This window comes from Penaeus monodon, chromosome 9 (genome assembly GCF_015228065.2).
Source record: "Penaeus monodon isolate SGIC_2016 chromosome 9, NSTDA_Pmon_1, whole genome shotgun sequence".
NCBI lineage: Eukaryota > Metazoa > Arthropoda > Malacostraca > Decapoda > Penaeidae > Penaeus > Penaeus monodon.
In genome coordinates this window covers 9758282-9778647 of record NC_051394.1, presented here as the reverse complement: position 1 = coordinate 9778647, position 20366 = coordinate 9758282, and the positions used below count along the sequence as shown (strand labels likewise).

Here is a 20366-nt window from a genome sequence, read left to right as displayed (position 1 = left end):
TGTCATCGACTAAAAAAAACTTTTTGGGGGTAAAATGAACTAAAGGACCACATTTAGCAAAACCTTGGTGCCGATATATAGATTTTCCTTTTGTTTCATTAAGTCAGTTAAAGAATAATGTGATGAATGATGTTTGTTTGTTATACAATTTACATCGTTTTTTTTAAGGAAAAAACATTCAGGACCTGATGATATTTTATTTAAAGAGTTTGAAATTCAACAGTTTAAAAGTTTGTAATATAGTGATGAAGCAGGTAGTTGTTTGCCTATTGAGATAGATAAATCACTTTATATATACTTTGTATATTTCAATTACATGAACATGTATATATTTATTGATGTTAAATATGTGATGTATTTATTATTCATATCTTTTCCTTTCAATTACAGGGAGGTTGAAGCTTGGGGCCAAAACCCTTGCATCATGTCACCCTTTTTGAATAATTGAGAAATGCTTTTGCCGAGATGTAAAGATGGCAACCTTCTCTCAGCTGTTAGCAGTCCCCAATGAGTTAATGAGATGCTGAATACAGTGCCGCAGTACTCATTCTAGGACGTTGTTGGGATTCCATGTGAGTGCAAATGTGTAGTAAAAGCTAAGTGTGAGTTGTAAGTTTATTTAAAAGAGAAAAAGAATAGGATGATACTATGCATTTATATTTTGTATGAGTTATTGAAGAAACTGGGTTATAATACAGGAATGTCAACAAGTATACCAAAGGCCAAGAAATTAATTGTGGGAATGAATTAATGTCTAGATTACTTACTAGTGTATTTTTGTGTTATAATGATTAAATTATTCATCCTAACTCTTTAATAAGTCTATTGATGACTGGAAACATCTTGCTTACAGTATTACCCCTCTCTGCGTAAGACTCTGAAATACTTGAATATTTGTTTGAGTGCGTTCAGTGAGGTCTACTATGCAGATGGGAGCTTCATACAGAGAACCAAGAACACTGTTATGACAGGTATGTGGGATACAGAGGAGCACTTCAGTAATATATTAATTATTGTTGTTGTAATGATGTTAAAGTATTTTTTGTTCTTATGCTGTATATTGCTTCATGTTCCTCATCATAATTGTTATGCTCTATGCATGTGCCATGTAATCCTTTGTATGGGCTGTTTTGGGATATGTGTGCTCAGGTTAATCTGAGTACTTGAAAGAATTTCACTGATTGTTTATCTTTTATGGGATCTATTGTTTGTGCAATTATACATTTTCTGAGTTTTCAGACCTTCATAGTTGCTTTATTTTATGTTTTCTCTGCAATTTTTTTTAGAAACTACACTGCATACTTCATATGAGCTGATTATAGTGTGTTTTTGAACACAAACAGAAGGAGCAGTGACATGGGAGCAACGAAAAATAGAACTTGTCAATTTTATGTGTTCTCAAACCTGTCATTTTCAAGACTTTACCTTTGCAATAATCATCTGACTTTACACCATCCTCAAAACATCCTAAGATGCAAAGAGGAAAACCCAAAAACCTTTGAGGTAGAGAGATAGTGTTAGAGATGAGTGAAATATGATTCTATTTGAAAAATGATAATACATAAAGAGAGAAAGACAAACAAAAACATATAGAAAAAGAGAGAGTGAGAAACAAGATAGAAATATAATTGCTTAAAAATAACAATGAATCTTGAAGGATTTTGTGAGAGTCTGACAAGTATCATTAAAAATGTACATGGCATGTATGTGATACCATCCATTATTAAGGCCAGGCCACCATGGTATGTATATATTCATATATGACATCCATATTTTAAGCTTAGCTTGCCAAGGCGTGTCATCCCAGCATAAAGGATTAAATGTTATATTAATTTGTGTTCCTTAATACTTTAGGAGAAAAGGATTTACCAAATTTGGAAATTGGTAATTAGCCCTGTTATCTTTTTAGATTCTAATGCAGAAATGATATGATCTTTATATATTGTAAATTATTATTCATTTTTATAGGCTGATCCAGATAGCAGTGTAAGGACCTTTCATGACAGTGTTATTTTTTCCTTGCTATTTTGCACAGCTAATTAAAAAAAAAAAAAATGTTGAGTCGTTATTGATTTTTACCCTTTTTTTAAGTATCATTCTTGAGGGAAATGATCTGATGCTATTTAATGTTTTTAGGGGGAAGATATGTCGTGGATGCTGAACTGAGATCTCGAAGAATTGTGGACACAGTTCAGTATGCTTCTGTTGATTTCATTAAAGCCTTTTGGTCTGTAGCTGAGACTGGTAAGTAGTATTAGGAATAGACTTGTATTATTTTTCTCACCATAGGATATCAAGACAGATTTTGTGTTCCACACTGCAATACATATAAAGAAATATTTTCAGGTCATCTTCTGTATTTTGCATACTTATAATTGTAATACTTTGGATATAGTTGCTTTTGTTCATACCCAAATTTATTATAAAAAAAGATTCATAGAATGTAGTGTAAAGTACAAAAGAAAAATATATAGCTCTATATTTATTTGATTCAGGGACTCCCAAGTGAATATATAAAGCATATATTAACCTTGTAGAAGTTTGTCCTTTGGTAATAATTTGAACTGATCCTTATCTAAAAAACAGAAATAATCTGTAATTTTTCACCAGACATCCTGACTCAGTTGCCTGGTATTGTGGGACCTGGCTTGGCAGTCCAGCAAGTGGTGATTGTGCCATGTGAGGAGCAGCAAGTCACAAAGTTGGATGGGACAGCAACAGTTTTATCCTCCCCCCATTCACATATAGAGCCAGGCCATCACACCTGTCAACCTGCTCTCGGCTCAGTTGCGTGAAGGAATGGTAGGCGCCAAGGTAGGGATAGATAGTCATGTAGATAGGCATGGAAGTACTGCTTGAGCATGGACCCTTGGAAGCTTTTGAATGTGCAAATCCAGGTTGGTAGAGCTACTTTGCTTTTGAGATATTTGAAAGGGGTTTTAAGCACTTTGTATATATTGCTATTTTGAGTGGCCATTCAACATTTTGGTAATTATATAGTAAGTTGATATGATTTGGAAAGATTCGTAGATATTTTGCTGACCACATTTTTTTTTTTTTTATTAGAATTAGGTTATCAATTAAAAATGAGTATTATGATAGGGTATGAGCAGTGACATTGTTAAAGTGGGCATTGGGCTGAAACCACAACTGTTTATGAATGGACAGGTCTCATATTTCATGTTGTGAAGGTTAACCTATGTACCTGTCTGGAACTCCTGATATTCAGTTTACTCTGAAGTAACTTGAAAAGTCCTGTTTTTACGTAAATATTTAAAGACTTATGGCTTGGGTTAAGCCCGCAGTGTTTCAGTAGTTTAACAATGACTCTGGGTATGAAAAATACAAAGCTGACTGTGTGTTGGTGATATTTGATGCTGTATGCATTATTTTATTTCTTTTATGAATGAATTTTGAATCATTTCTCATGCCATTAGCTATTTAAAACTTTCCAGTGGAAGCTTCATTTATCTGTTTGCCTGAAAGTTTGAGCAATCCTCTAGTAGTTGTGTGCATACAGCCATACTTCTTGGCCATCTTTCGAGCAGCACCCCTTAGCCCTTGAAATGATGATTTTTTTGTCCTTCATCAGGAGGAAGAAAAACCTTTCATAAAGTGACTGAAGCTTGTGTTGAAAATTGGGCATGGAAATAGTGCCCTTTCCCTGGAGCCAGCTTTTTTTCCAGTCAGGTCACAGACATACATTCCACACTCATTTATAATAGAACTAATGCAAAAGCCCCTTTCCCTAAACCCCAAAGAATCTATTCACCCTCCAAGAGTTTTGTGCATTCATGGTGATTTTTCCCATCACCTTGGCCTTCAGCCAAAATGTGCACAACAGCCAGTTCATGTCACCCGGCCACAGCTAAATTTCCTCATGACAGCATGTTCCTGTCATCCGCTTTTCAAGCCAAATTTTTTCATGATGGTCATTCATGGATTGTAGGGTTAAAGGTGCTGGAGTAATGCAGAAAAAAAACAACAAAAACAACACAACTCCTTAGATTATTAATTTATATATACATATGAATTGAAATATCTTAAAAGGTTTAAATTTTCATTTTTTTCTGTAACTGTGATGAGAGTTGATTCCCAATGGTGTAATTATAGTGTGGGTATATTCTTATGCAAATATTAGTTTGAAAAAACTTTGTATATAAAGTAATTTATATTTTTTCTATTGTTGTAGTATATTTAAAAACTAATTTAACTCATATCTAATTTACTTTATATTCTCAGCCAGGTGAAAAGGAAAGCAAAGGTCCGCAACCATTGCCAAAGTCTGAGTACCTCCTCATTCATTGTCATGGGGGAGGCTTTGTGACGCAGTCTACTAAAGCCCGGAGGTTTGTTCTGTTTCTTTGTCCTTGTGTTTGGTCCCTTTTCTTCTATTTACACCTCTTTGCTTTTCAAACCACCCGCTTGTCTTCCTCTCCCCCACTCCCTTTATCTGTTTGTCTATATATTAAATCTTTCCTACTGCAAAAATTTGGAGGGAGTTGACAATGTAAAGGGTTATATGGTGGACTAAGATGATGAACATTTTTTTTTTTTTTTTTTTTTTTTTTGTTTAAGTAAGCAGAATTTAGGAGTGAGGGATTTCTCCAAGATGTCCAGAATAACCCTGGACATTGGCACTATCCATATGGACAGATTATAGAAGGAAAGATTTGGTTATTTGAGAAGGAAAGGTCGAAAAGCCTTCGGGATGTAAATTTTTTACAAAATAAAAAGGGGAGCCCCTTCTAACAAAGTAAAAAAACAGGCTGTGTTCAAAAAAATAAAAAAAATGGCCCCGGGGAAATTGAAAAAAAATTTTTTCTTAACCCGCCCGGGAATTTTTCGCTTTTCCTCACCCCCTTTCAGGAATTTCCAGGGGGGCCCCCCAAAACGGATTTTTGGAGCGGGGCGAAAACCACAAAAATTTTCAGAATCTCATAGATTTTTAAATTTGTTATATAAGGGAATTGTGAAATTATTTATATATTTTTCTAGTTATCGCCTGTATGAGGGATACCCCAATGGTTAAGTTCTTATATTTTTGAAATATCAAACTTTGATGTAAAAAGTTATTTTTTTTCAGAGATGAAAAATTTAACTTAATTTTTTTTTTTTTTTCAATTTCAATAGCAGGGAGAAAGAAAAACCCGCAACCAAATTGCAGCCCATTAGAGTCCCCCATTTTCATTTCATTAACAAAAAGGAAAAAAGAAAAGTAAGGTAGTTTTTGTTCTGCTTGTGTTTGTGTCCCTTTATTTTATTTTTTTTTATCCCAGCTTTTGTTCCTTTCATTTTTTCCAGGCTGGATCATTCTGCTAATGAACCTTTGCGATTTATCACGATATTTTAGAGTCAAGTGCCTGATGACAATATAAGCAATTTTTTTTTTTTTTTTGGGTTTTTTTTAATGTGTGAACAAATAAGTGAAATTTCAAAAATTCCGACAATACATGGCTATCCATAGGACAATTTAAAAAGGGGAAAAGATTTGTACCAAAAGAGCCAAGTTTTATTTGAAAAAATAAAACATGTTTTAGGGTAAATAAGGAAATGGTAAATTAAATGATAAGAGGCAAGATACATGAAAGGGGGGCCCCAAATTAAGCAGGGCAGAATAGTTGAAGGGGGGATATGGGTTAATAACAATTTTACATATTAAGAGCAAGGGGGAAAACCCGATCATGTTTCTATCTGTTATTCTTTATGTCTTCTTCTCCTTTCCTCCTCAGTAGAGTTAATGTTTTAGATTTTTAAAGGTTCCTGTGGTTTTGATAATGTTGCTAAACATTTGGGAAAAAAATAATCTAGGCCACGCTAGCATAAAACGCTCTTTGTCCTTGCAGGTATTTACGTGAGTGGGCAGTTGGAGTTTCTGTTCCAATGCTCTCTGTGATTACTCCCTAGCTCCAGAAGCTCGCTATCCTGTCTCTGGAGGAGGTCTTAACAGTTTACTCTTGGGTTCTCAATAACATGGAACTCCTTGGAACCACGGGCAAGAAGATTGTTCTAACAGGTCAGTTTACATATGAAAAAGGTTTAGAAATTCAACATTCAATTTGTGATATTTTGTGACACAATGACACCATGAGATTATGAATGGTAACATATATGAAATAAGTTTAAACATACTCTACTACAATCAATATTACACACCCTTCCTACATTCAACATTTTCTTTACATGATGATACCTCAGCTTAAAATACATAGCCAAAGAATTGCAAAAGAACAAAGTAGTATAGAAAGCCTAAAAAACTGGAGTGAGATCTTAGTTTTGTTGGTAAGTTATGACTTAGAATGGAGGTTGATATTTTCTAACAAGTGATGGTTAAAGATGATGCTAACATATGGTTACAATTCTATCATTATGTATGGTGTGGGTCTGAACAAAATGGGTATACCTGGTACCATACTCAGCTCTTTATATTGATGTCTATTAACAACTAATCACTATTATGTATAAGTTACCAACTGATGTTTCTTGCATGTATAAGAAATAGTCTTCATAATCATTATTCCTTTTCTGGGAAATGTGAATCCTAGGACTTGTCGTTTAGGAATTCTACTTGAGTTGATTCATAAATATTGGATGCATAGAATGTAGTAAATTAAATCCTGTGAATATTAAGCATCAAGAAAATTTAAACCAAGGTACTTACAACACGACAGGTGATAGTGCAGGAGGGAACCTCATAACTGGCCTCACCATCAAGTGTCTGGAGTTGGGTATTCGGCCACCTGATGGTCTCTTCCTCGCCTATACTCCTTTTGTATTCGAGTTAGTCCATCGCCTGCTAGGCTGCTTGCTGTCATGGACCCTATGCTGCCCCTAGGATTGCTCTTCGGTGTCTAAAGGTAGTAAGACTGTCAGTTGTCCTAATGAATAATTGTTGAACTTCTTTTAATTATTTTCACCATTACCTTCATTATTCTATTTTGTTGCTATGATGATGATTATATTCTATTCCTATTCACATTATATTCATCACCATCAACTTACCACACCACCTACACCACATACACAATCACCACCATTACACTTCCCCTTCTGCAATTCTTCTGCTACCACTGTCACTACCCTACTACTATCACTACTACCATCATTTTCACCGCCGCCCCCGCCACCGCCACCACCACCTGCCACTGCCACCACCACCCACCATCACCATCACCCACTGCCACCACACCACCACCATCACCACTCCCCCACCACCACCACCATCACCCACTGCCACCACCACCACCATCACCCACTGTTACACTAAAACTGCTCTTATTACCACTTCCACTTCATGCCATGGCCACCATTACACTGCCACTGTTATCATTGCCATCTCTATCAATCCCACTATCATGTCACACCTACCATTACACTACCACCACTGTCATTACTGCCATCAACCACCACTACCATCTACACCTACCATTACACTACCACACTGTCATTACTGCCATCAACCACCACTACCCTCTACTGCCAACTCTACAAGATAAATGATAACCTTTTAACCATTATATCCAAATGATTACTGACTGCACTTGGCCCAAAATACAGGCATTAAGCTTACCTGAATGGTTACTCTGACAGGTGTGTGGCTTGTTGGCCAGAGAGCACACAAACATTTATGAGCAGTGGTAAAACTCCATGCCTCCCCTTGCAGTGTTATTTTCTCTTTTTTCAATGTTTATATTTGTCAGGAATATATCTTGAGATGGATATAGTGAACCTACTGGAGTGGGGCTCTCCCAGTCTTGGCTGAAGGACATTACATTCCATACTCATTTATTGATGGAAATAATGCAAAAGCCCCATCCTAAATGCCAAAGAATCTAATCACTTCAAGAGCTTTGTGCACTCATAGCAAGTCATCCCATCATCTGGCCTTTTGCTAAAATTCTCATGATTGGCAGGTTTTCGTCACCCTGACCCACAGCCAAATTTTCTTGTGACAGCAGGTTTATGTCACCTGTCCTTCAAGCTAAATTTTTTCATGTCATGATGGTCATGTCATCTGGATTGTAGGGGTTAAAACTTGCTGCTAAACAGCCTATTACATTTTAATAAAGAATGTCTGTTATCAAAGGAGTCGTTTCAGCTTATGCTGGTGTGCCAAGTGGAGAACATCATTAGCAACCACTCCAGGTGATGCTACCATATCAACACCACCCTGCATACCCAAAACTCCCCAACTACCCAGAGCACTGTGAGGGAAACCCTGAAATGGCACCAGCAACACTAGATGCAGCCCTAGAGGTACCTCAGGGAAAAGTTCTTGACACCCAGAGTGACAACGAGTCATTTGTAGAGGTTTCAGAGAGTGATGTCAAAGAAGCTGAATCCTTAGTCAAGAGCCTTCATTTGCTTCTGAGCCAGGGTCAGACACCTCACGACTGTCTCACTCACATCCGAGGCCTCCAAAATGGACGATTCCTTGACAAGGAAGAGCAATGGCAATGGAAGTCAGAAACCGCAGGAAAAGGAAGAGAGACCAGAAGATATGTAACAGAATTTTAGAAAAAATGTTCTGGACTCACGTACAGACAAGCAAGTAGATTGGTATCTCTTGTACCCATTATTCATAGATTATTGATATAAATGGTTTAATGAATGACCTATCACATTGTTTGTGAATTTATGATTTTATATCCAAATATCAGAAGATAACACACTTACTGGTATCAAACAAATTTCATGTAAAAAACATTCTTGATGAGAAATGTTTATCTAGAATTAATTTTATTTAAAAAGGGTCAATCACTTTGTGTAACGTTCCTGTAATGGATGAGAGGCATAGTGAAAAGGGTATTGTTTCCCTTTTTACAAAATTTTGTTGAGTTAAGAAAAATATTCTATTTTTGACATTCTTTGTCGGGTTTTTCTGAGAAGCTCCCTATCAAGACTGGGCTACTGTATCCCCTGTAAGAATTTTAAATTCCTAATTTGACAGGCGAAGAGTCCCCATCCTTCGCACAGGAAGTGAAAAGAGTAAACAGGATGATGAAATGCCCTATTTGAGCCCTGGTGAGTGCAGGAATTTACGCCAGCTGGAAGAGCTAAAGATGCTGTAGTTTGTATATCTGGGTCACATCTTTGGCTAAAGAAAAGAAAGGCCTCCTTCCTCATCACCAACTCAACATTCCAAAGCTGTTGCTGAAAAAACGGTAAGTAGCATTCTTATGCTTTGGTTCAATTATGTTAGGATGAATTTTTTAATTTTTTTTTTTCATCATAATCCCTTTTGAAGTTTTACTGAGTTAATACACATACTGCATCTTTGTTTTAAAACAAGAGTACAGGACTTTAACCCATTGCCGATGGGTGGCATGTACGCACATGCCATGGCATGGCGGGACCATCTGCTGGGGGCACGTACATGCCATAGAGTATGCATGGACATCCCAAATGAGTTTTTTTTTTTACAATCACGGCAAAAGATATTTTTTGCCAGTGAAAGTGTGATTAAGTGGGTTTAACCCATTTCTCATTTTTACCATGAAACAAAACAAAAAAAATGCAAAAAAACCGACAATTTCAACTCCATAATGCCGCACACTGCTTATTTTATTCGGACTATAGACCGAATAATGATCAACTATGGGTCTATATAACAACAAAAATACCCTTCAGTCTTGATTTATCAGGAAGTTGGCAAGTAGAGACTAAAAAAAAAATAAAATTGAAAATACAACATATCTTCGTAGTATTACGAAGAAACGGCAGGGATGCTGGTATTTGGCATGAGTGGTCGCGCATGCTAGGGCGACGATATAAGCCCCCGGCAGCGAGGCCCGGCCTCTATGAATGCTACCCGTCAATTATGGGTTAATTGAAATTGGTATTAATGCATGTTTTATCTGGGACCTTTTTTTTTTTTTTTTTTTTTTTAGAAACTAGGATACTGATTGTATGAAATTACACATATTTGGTTGTGCTTATAGAGATGTCATGTCAAAATATTCAAATTGCTTTTTTCTTCAGTGCATGAGATATAAATTAGTTTAGATAATATGGAATGAAACCTTTAAACAGAAAAAAGTAAAGTCCACTGACTCCAGAAAAAACAAGGGCTGTCTGTTTTTCCTTCCCACATCCTGTGCTCTTAGGATTTTGAGCAACTCCAGATGCAATGAATCAACATTATTTTCACAGTTTTATTTTAATGTATCATAAATTTTTTTTTTTTTCCAGGATTAAGGTACTAAAAATGCTGACCTTAAGTGTTAGGGTCTATATCTAAAGATTTAATGTTATTGATCAATTTTCACAAATTTAAACATCTGAGATTCTGTTTGACAAAAGTATATAATTCTTATTAAAAGGCTTATGCACACAAGAAATTAGGAGTGACTTGCAGCCAGGCAAATACTGGGATGCTGACATGTTAACAGGAACTACTATAAAATTTTGAACAAAAGTGAACAGAAATCTTTCTGAATATCAATTGCTTTTCATTCTTGAATTTATCTTTGATGCATATTTGAATGGATGATGGAAAACAGCTTTAAATTGAATGAACACACTTCAGTTTATTAATTAGTGAATAGCACTGTGATCAGGTTTTTTCAAGAAAAGGAATTTTCCAAACTTGTAGTGCACCCTTCAGTTACATGGGTGCCCTTGATCCTTGAGTCATCAGGCTATATACTCATCAAGAAATATAATGGCAAATCATAAATATGCACAGTGCGATGCTGCCCTGAGGTCAGGTTTTGCTTGAGAAGTTCCTGAATAAGTATATTAATGAGAAACATATTGATTAAATTTCATAAACCCCCCCTCTTTTATCTCATGTCTAAACTAGTTTATTATATGGATAAAACAGATTGTGCTAAAGGAAAAATATTAGGAATTATCATATCTATTTACTGTTGGATTGTATTTTTATTACCTTGTTTTGGATTAATTAAGTAAGGTCATTATATTCATGAAAGTGAAAGGTTGTGATTACATATAACAGCAGTGTATTTTTCTTGCATTTCAGACCATCCCTTGGTCAGTTTTTTGTGGGCAAAAGCCCTGAACGCAGAAGCAGTCGGTGCAGTCTCACTGAGGAGTTTAGTGGAGTAGAAATATCCATGACCATTACTTAAGTCCACTGACAGCTCCCAAGGAAATACTTGCAAAATTTCCACCTTGTGAAATTTTTGGTGAATAGCATGCAAAAATAATTTTATTTTCCTTTGTTTAGATTGCTAGTAATGAGCTATCTCTGCTGAGATAATTTTGATACCTAATAATGTTGTGATATGACAATAAAAAAAAATATTTGACAACCTCTCTTACAAAATATTCCAGACTGTTGAATATGACTTCTGTCTGGATGATGATGTTACCATGCCCAAGGGACACTGAAATCCCAATGTCCCAGTCACCTTTGACATTTTGGAGCCCCTTTCCCTCAGGGTTTTTCCTCAGTCTTTTCCAGGGTATTCAGGAGGCGCAGTTGGATGAAAGAAGGGCTATTTATCGCATCCGAGAACTGCTTGGGTTGACGAAGATACGCAAGTAAAAGGGAAAAGGAAAAAATTTAGACTTTAAACTACAGTTAAGATGTAAGATGAGTGAGACCTTCTAAATATTTTTCCTGTTTTATATTAATTTATTGTAAAGCTGTATATGCATTTTGCAGAGTTTGAAATAGCATAATAAGATGTACAGTTTTATTTCTCACAGAAAATTGGTAATCTCAATCATCCAAAGAAGGAATATTTTTGGATAACTGTCTTTGGGTTGTACCTCATTTTGTTGATTGAAGCATTCAATACCAAGTTACAATACACCATAAAAAAAAACCCACAAAATATGAGAGAAAATATGGCTATTTTATTGACTAAAACGTGCAATCTATTTCAGATACTGATACATGTGAATGTTATTATAAATTTGGGAAATGATCGATACAAGCAAATGGTTGTCTATGCTATATACATTTGTCTTTAGCACAGTTTGTGTAGACAAAAAAAGACTAACAGAAGAAAAAATATTTAATTTCTGCATAGGTCCTAACTGCTAGAATAATGCAAGTATTACCACTACCTTGTTAACCCTTAAATGTGCAATGTTCTTTGTGTTATAAAGTATTTAGGAAGATTGAGGAACTTTTAGTAAAATATGAGAATAAATTGGGTAAGATTTGCTCTTTGGTTATAGTGAGGTTATTATTATGCAAAATAAGTAACAGTTTCCCGTGAAGAAGGGGGAGGTCCATAGATATTTCACAGTAGAGGGATAAGTTGATGTTGAATTTTTAAAAGTCAGGTATTTTTTTGAGTAAGTTTAAGATCTTGGGTTGAATAACCTTTTAACTGTCCACGATCCAGAAATCTCAAACTTCCCCACCAGATTTAAAACTCTGTTTTTAGTTAAGCTATTTCTAAAATAACACTTGATTAATAATACATTCAATAGACTTCTTTAATGTCTACTTCCTCCATGCTTTCTTGTTCAGATTAAGAAAATGTTAAAGGAAATCTCCATATATGTGGGTATTGTCACTAAAGGGGAAATTTGCCTGTTCATATTACATAGCTGTTGATTAAGTGGAAAGGACCATTTAAAGAGATTGGACAATTACTCTTGCTAATGAGGTGATACCAGTAAGTATTATTACTTTGTATCCAATGTTTAAATGAACAGATATTTTTTTTTTATGAGTTGAATCTGTGATATTTGTGATTACAGAATGAAAGTTTCATTTATCAGCAGTGAGTAAACTGCGGGTTATTAGGGAAATAAAAAAAAAATTAGTATATAATAAACCATCTCCCTTTGACACTAAAAGTCTTGTGTGAAAAAGTTAGTTTTGGGAAAGTGTTACAAAAGCCCTTCAAGTATATAGATTTGAGTAACATATTTTTCCCCAAATCATTTGATTTCCGTTGGTCATTTACATAATTTAAATTGTAGGTCTCAATATAAATGGGAAAAGATATGTATGGTATTAAGAGTTTATATTACTGTAGAATTGTTTAATTTCTTAAACTGCTTTATTTCAAAACTGACCTATTAAGAACTGGTTTATTTAACAAGGACTTGCTGTAATTTTAGAAGAAAATGGGATTTCCTGTTAACATGCATGTTTTTTTTGCTAATCCCTTCAGTCTGGGAGATTAAATCATATACTTCAGGATTCCTTGTATGTTGATTTAAACTTCATGAAGATCTGTCAACAGAAATCCATTTAGGAGTCTTTAAAAATGCAGGGACTTTGTTAATTTGGTGCAATTGAAAGTTTAGTGAATGGCAGGTTTTGTGAAAGTAAAAATTTTTTTGATAAAATTTTTAAGTTCATTTTTTAGTTTAAAGGGTTTAGAAAGAAAAAAATTTTGTGACTAGGCCCCGCTGCAGTTAAAGAGTTTTTATGAAAGAAACCCAAATATTTGGGAAACTCTTTCCAAGAAAATTTTTTTAGTGAAAAAAATAGAAAAAAATACAATTTTATCGTAAATAGAAGGGATTTTTTTTTTAATATTTTTAAAAGAAAAAAGCTTAGGGTAATGCTATAGGTTTTAATGAAGGGAAAATTTCAGCTTATATAGTGGTGTTTTTATGTGTGGGTGGGGGTGTGCGTGTGTGCGTTGGGTTTTGGTGCCCGGGTGTGTTTACGTATGCCTTGGGCACGGTGCACATGTGGTGTATGCGAAAGTATGCGAGTGGGGGTGCGAGTGCGTGTGCGGGTGCCGTGTGCGTGTGCGTGAGCGGGAGAGTGAGAGGGGAGGTGAGGGGAGGAGAGGGAGAGTGAGAGGGAGAGTGAGTGTGGTGTGAGGGGGAGTGGAGGGGGGGGGGGAGGGAAGGGAAAGGGGAAGGGTAAGGGGAAGGGTAAGTGGAAGGGTAAGTGTAAGGGGGAAAGGGGAAGTGTAAGGGAAGTGTAAGGGTAAGTGTAAGTGTGAGGGGAGTGAGGTGAGAGGGAGGTGAGGTGAGAGTGAGAATGAGAGGGAAGTGAGGGAGTGAGGGGGGGGGGTAAAAGGGGGAAAAAACATAAAAAACAAACAAAAAAAAACATTAAATTAAAACATATTAAAGAATACAAAATAGATTTTAAAAATAATTAAATACTATATAAATAATATATTTTTACGTAATATTTTAAAACATAATATTATAACGTAGTAATATACAAAAAACCATAAAATAAAACAAAATAATAATACAAAATTAAACCCAAAAAAATAAGGGGGAAAAGAAAAAATAGAATATTAAAAAATTAAAAATAAAATTAAAAAACAAAAAAACAAATAAGAAAAAAAAAACAAAAACAGAAAAAACAAAAAAAAAACCAAATAAGACAAATATAAATAAACATACCCTAAGAAAAAATACATACCAAAAAATTTAAGGGTAAAAAGAAACGGGGAAAAGGAAAAAGGAAAGTCCAAAAACAAAAGAACAAAATATAAATTTTATATACCCTTCTTTAAAAAAAAAAAAAATAAAAAAAAAACATAAATATACTAGAATATACAAAAATTATATATATATTTCCTATAAGATAATAATATATAAAGTATAAAAATACTAAAACTAAATAAATATTTATATATATATAAAACTTTATATAAAAAATGTATATATATAAAAATAAAATATAAATTTAAAAAAAATAATAAAAAAAATATAAAAGAGTATAGATTATATATAAAATATATAAAAATTATTATTTTACATATAATATAATATATATAAAATATATAATTATAATATATATATAATATATATATATAATATATATAGGGTAAAATATACAAAACATTAATATAAATAGTATATTTTATCATATATATAAAAATAAAATATTATTATCTATATATAATAATAAATATTATTATTTTATTCAAAATATTTTAAAATATTTTATATATAGATATTATTAAAAATATATATTATTATTATTAATATATAAAATTTTATTATATTATATCCAAAAAATATAAATACATATATATTTATATATAATAAAATTATATATATATAAATATATAATATTTATAGATATATATATATTAAAATATATAGAATATTATATATTTATTAAAAATTTTAAAATATATATATATATATAATAAAAATTTTATCTTTTTATGTATATTTTTATATTATATTTATATAGTAAAAATTAATTTAAAATAAAATAAAATATTAAAATATACTAACTATATTTCTTACAGTATACTTTTTATTCTTTTATCCTTTAAAAACTATATATAAAATTTTTTTTTAAAATTTATATATAAAAATTATATTAAAAATATTTCTAGATATAAAAATTTTTTAATTTTAAAAATTTTATTTTAATTAAAATGTTTATTTTCTTTATTTCTTTTTAATAATTTATAAAAATAATATATTATTATAGATATTTTAAAAAATAAAATTTAATTATCTTTTAATATTTTATAATTTTTAAATTATTTAATTAAAATTTTATATTTTTATATTTTTTATAAAAATTTTTAATTTATATAAATAAAATTATATATATATTTATATTTTTTTTATGTTTATTATTTATTATTATTTTATTTTTTTTATTTTTTTATTTTGTTTTTCGTTTTTCTTTTCGTTTTTTTTTATATTTTATATATGTATTTAAAAAATAATATATATCATATTATTTTATATATAATTTAAAATATATATATATTCTTTATATTTTATTATATATTATTGTATGTTTGTATGTATGGATTTTTGTTTATTATATGTATTATATGTATGTATTTATGTATATGTATTTATGTATTTGTATGTATGTAGTATGTATTATAGTATGTTTGATGTATGTTTTATGTATTATTATTTAGTATGATTAGTAATGGTATGTTTAATTTATTATTATTATGCATTTTTGGTATGATATTACTTTATAAAGGGAAGGATTTTAAAGTATTGTTTTGAATCCCACTATTTGAGAAGGCTTTAAGTTTCAGGGAACTAAATACAAAGGATATTTATGAAATACTTTAGAGAAATATGGGTCCCTAAGGTGGGGAATAATTGGGAAAATTACCATTTAGGTCCTGATTATTTTTCCTTGAATTCTAACTTACGTGTTATAATTTTTTTCTTATTTTTTCCCCATCCATTTTTTCAAACCCCCTTTTTAATTTTTTTCCCAATTCCCCCCATCAAGCAGTAAAAACGGGGTTTTTTTCACAAAATTATAAGATTTGGGGGGTTTTTGGGGATAAGGAGCTTTTTTTTTGGCAGGGTGACTTGGGGAACAAAATTTAAGAACAAGAGGGATTTTTGGGAAAATTTAAAAAAAAGCCTTTTCTTGAAAAGAAGTTTTTCCGTGATTTTTTTTTAAACCAAAGATTTTAAAGGGGAGTAAATTTTTTTAAAATTTTAAAATCAAAAAACCCGGCCCCTTTTTTTCGGTTTAAAATTTTTAAAATGGGGAAACGGGATTTTTAAGGTTAAAAAGGGGGTTTAAAAAGGTGCTTAAAAAAAACCCCGTTGAAGAATTAAAAAAAAATTGTCTTTTTTTTAAAAAAAATTTTTTGGATTCGATGAAAAAAATGGGCAACGCACCCCCTTTCTGTTTCAAAAGGGTTTCCTGGAATCCCAAATAAACCCCTTAAAAAATTTTTTATTTGTTAAAATTCTGGGGTGACAAAACCCCCTTAAGGGAAATTTAAAAGCTTTAAAATTTTTTTTTAAATTTTTTGGGGTTTTTTCATGTTTTTCTTTTTTTTTTGAGATTTTTTAAAGATTTGTTAAGGGGGTTTAAAACAAAAAATTTTTTTTTAACTTTGAAAACCTTTATTATGGGAAAAATTTTTGTTTCACAGGACATTTTGACTTGTTGGTGGCTGGCTTGGGCACTTGGGCAGGGCCTTAACCTGGCGCGCATTTGTGTGGCTTTGAATTTTTTTTTTAGGGTTATAGAAGTAAAGAGGGGTGCATGAGACTTCTCTCGTTTTAAGTGAAAACCCTCTCAGCCCATGCTCAAAAAGGAACTGCAGGCTAAACAAGATCCCATTTTTCGGGGGGTCCCCTGTTTTATCATGTTTTAAAACTTTATTTGGCACTTCCACTCGTATCCCTTCGGGAACGTCTTCTTTTAACTTTTTTTTTAAAAAAATTGCGGCTGTATTCTTTCAAGGGTGCTACTGACAACATCATAACCTAGGCTACAACACATTTGTGTGGGGGGGGGGGTGTTGTGTGGGGGTGTGTGTGTTGTGTGTGTGTGTGTGTGTGTGTGTGTGTGTGTGGTGGTGTGGTGTGTTTTGGTTGTAGTATTAGGGAGGAGGAGGAGGGAGGATGGGGGGATGGATGGATGGATGTATGTATGTATGTATTATGTATGCGTGCATGTATGTATGTATGTATTATGTATGCATGCATGCATGCATATATGTATGTATGTATGTATTTGTATATAGATGTGGCTATACAAATATTTACATAGGCTACTTACATACACACATACATGCATACATATATATAACATAATACTTACGCCCATTATATACATACATAATACATCATGTATATTACATACATTATATACAATTACAACACCTACTACTTCATATAGTACATATAGTACATATATGCATGTACTATATGCATATATTGTATGCATATAGTACATATAGTACTATATTCATGCAATACGTAGATACCTGCATGCATACATATATAGTTTTCTCCTCCCTTTTGATGAGGCATCTTTTAATGGGCAGCTCCCTTTGAGGCAGGTGTTTGCTGGAGTGTCAGAAGTGAAAGCATTGTGTAGCACCTGTGTTTGCTCAAGGAGGAACTTTCTACTGGATGCAGCAGCTTGGGACAGAGGCGTGAATTGCTACCATCTGACCTGTTGGGTACTATTCACAACATAATTACATAAAATGTAAAAAAAAAAAAACAAGCAAACATACATACATACATAAATTCATACATACATACATGCATACATACATACATACATACATACATACATACATACATACATACATACATACATACATAAAAATACATACATACATATGGTTGACACAAATAAATAAACAAATAAACAAATACATATGCATACATATGTACATGCATACATAAATGCTTAATAAGGTTTCACAAAGTCTTTAAGACTTTTTTTTTTTTTTTTTACATAGGATATTAATATATATTTCATACATCATCCATTTAAACAACCATAAATCTCTCTCATTCTCTTTCTCTTTCTCTTTTCTTTGCTCTCTCTTTTCCTCACTTTTTATATCTTGTCTCTCTCTTCTCCAAAATTGTGCATTGATTCCTAGTGATAGTTTCCTCATGCAGTAATATAATGCAGTTCTGCTTAGCATAGTGGATGGGTATTTTAGAGTACACAAGCTTTACTCCTAGTGATAGAGATTGAAATTATGTCATTGGTTATGGGACAAAAAAGTGATGTGGTTAACAGGATATTCTGAAAAATGACATTAATGAATTTTGTTGTATTATATTATTATTATGAGACAGCCATAAAAAGCTGACACAGGCCGGGCCATAAGTGAAAGGCCCGGGCGAAGCCAGAACTTCGCAAATCTCAAGCAAGCAAGCAAGCAAGGTTAAAGAAACTGGTTGGTGCTCATCAGTGAGCATTTGATAGTAAAAGCTATTCATGATAACTTTTTTTTTTTTAGATTCTTGTATTTGATTAATAATGTGGTTCAGCATATATTTTTTTTGTTACAGTACTGCGCTTGTTACCGCTGTTACCATTTGTCTTGTTTATTTTATCCAGCAAGACTTAACATTTCTACATTTCCTTTTTAACATTGTTCATATTGAAGGTGCTATCACCCTTACCTTTTATGAACTTTCCTTCATGATATTACATAAGTTACATAAATTACACAAGTGGAGGTTATGCTGGAGTTAATTTATATATATAAATGCAATATTTTGGGTAAGATTATCACATTGTGAAATATGACTCATTGGGTAAACTATCATCAAGCAATCAGAAAATGACCAGTTTTGCTAGGGTAGGGATTCCATAATGAAGAATATTTAGTTGATGTCTTTTGGTGATTTTAAAAGTTAAGCTATATTTTTCTTATGTGTTCATATGCTTTGTTCTTAGAAAGATTCACATTAATACTCATATTAAAATTTGCAGTTAGGATATGTCAGTGAATATTCCTTTTTTTTTATCAACAAAAAGGCATAATACTCATTCAAGTGAAGTTTGCTAGTCCATTTTGCGTCTAGCATAAAAGCAGGGATTAAGGAAGACTAAAGCTGGCATGTCATGTTATCATGTTCACATCAAATTTCAGAAATCCATTAGTGCTTGGCTTCCTTAAAGGCAAATAAATACAAATATAATTAGAACCATCTATTAAAAAACCATACATCTTTGGTAAATACCTGTATTTATGGCATTCAGGCTTGTTGTTATGAATTGAAATTTATTGATTGCTTTGGGGTTAGTAGCATCAGAGGAGCAAATCCTGAACACATATCATCTTAAGCTGTAAGGATATTTATTCTTTTTATATACAATTGATCAATGGTATCAGATCTTTGAGCAATATACTCATGTGATCATGTTCAGAATGTGTTGACACCCAGTGCATCTACATTCACATCCTGTCAGATGTCAAAAAAAATATTCAGGACAATGTGCTTTGTTGATAGATGTTTCATGGTCATGGTCCTTACGTGCAACTGGTGAGTTGCTGCGCGTGGGCCATGTGCATTTCTTGTGGAGCTTGAGCACTAAGTAGACCATAAGACTGTGTTTATTACTTATATATTGTGTATTTTGTGATTGTTTATGCATTTTATTCTATATAAAAAATATATTAATAAGTTACTTCATTTTAATGACTAGTGGACTTCGTTCTACATTAGGGTACTGTAACCTGTAAAATAGTGAGGCCTATAAATAAATATTTACAAATGGTATCCGGTTCGTAAGTCATGTTAGCAAGTCATGTTTTCATTTATTGCCCGGCTGGTAAATGTTTTACACAGTAGATATTTAAATTTGACTGGTATTTTTTTTTTTTTTATTATGTAAAGTTGTAGGTAGGTGATTATCATATATAGGTTGCTGTTTTGGCTGGTATTCTGTTTCATCAATGAAAAGTTGTACTAAATCCATTGTGTAACAAAACTACTCAAGATAGTTTTATATTTACATTTATCTTGTGGCTTAAGTAAAACATATTGGATTATGTTCTGTAAATATTTTGATATGTATAATAGAGGTAGGTCATAAGGTATTAACATTTTTTATGAAATCTCATTTCAGTATTTTGATAGATTATAGTCTCAAAAATTGTGGTCTGGATTCATGTGTCAGTCATTTGCTATGATTTTTCACTTAAATTCGCATGAATAAAACATATGATCATGCTAATTTGGTG

The 20366-nt window shown here is 32.5% G+C and overlaps 1 pseudogene; it reads left to right on the top strand.

Annotated features, from left to right (window-relative positions):
* The first annotated feature begins 451 nt into the window (after positions 1 to 451).
* LOC119576616 overlaps positions 452 to 20366 on the top strand; it is a 24701-nt pseudogene continuing 4786 nt past the window's right edge.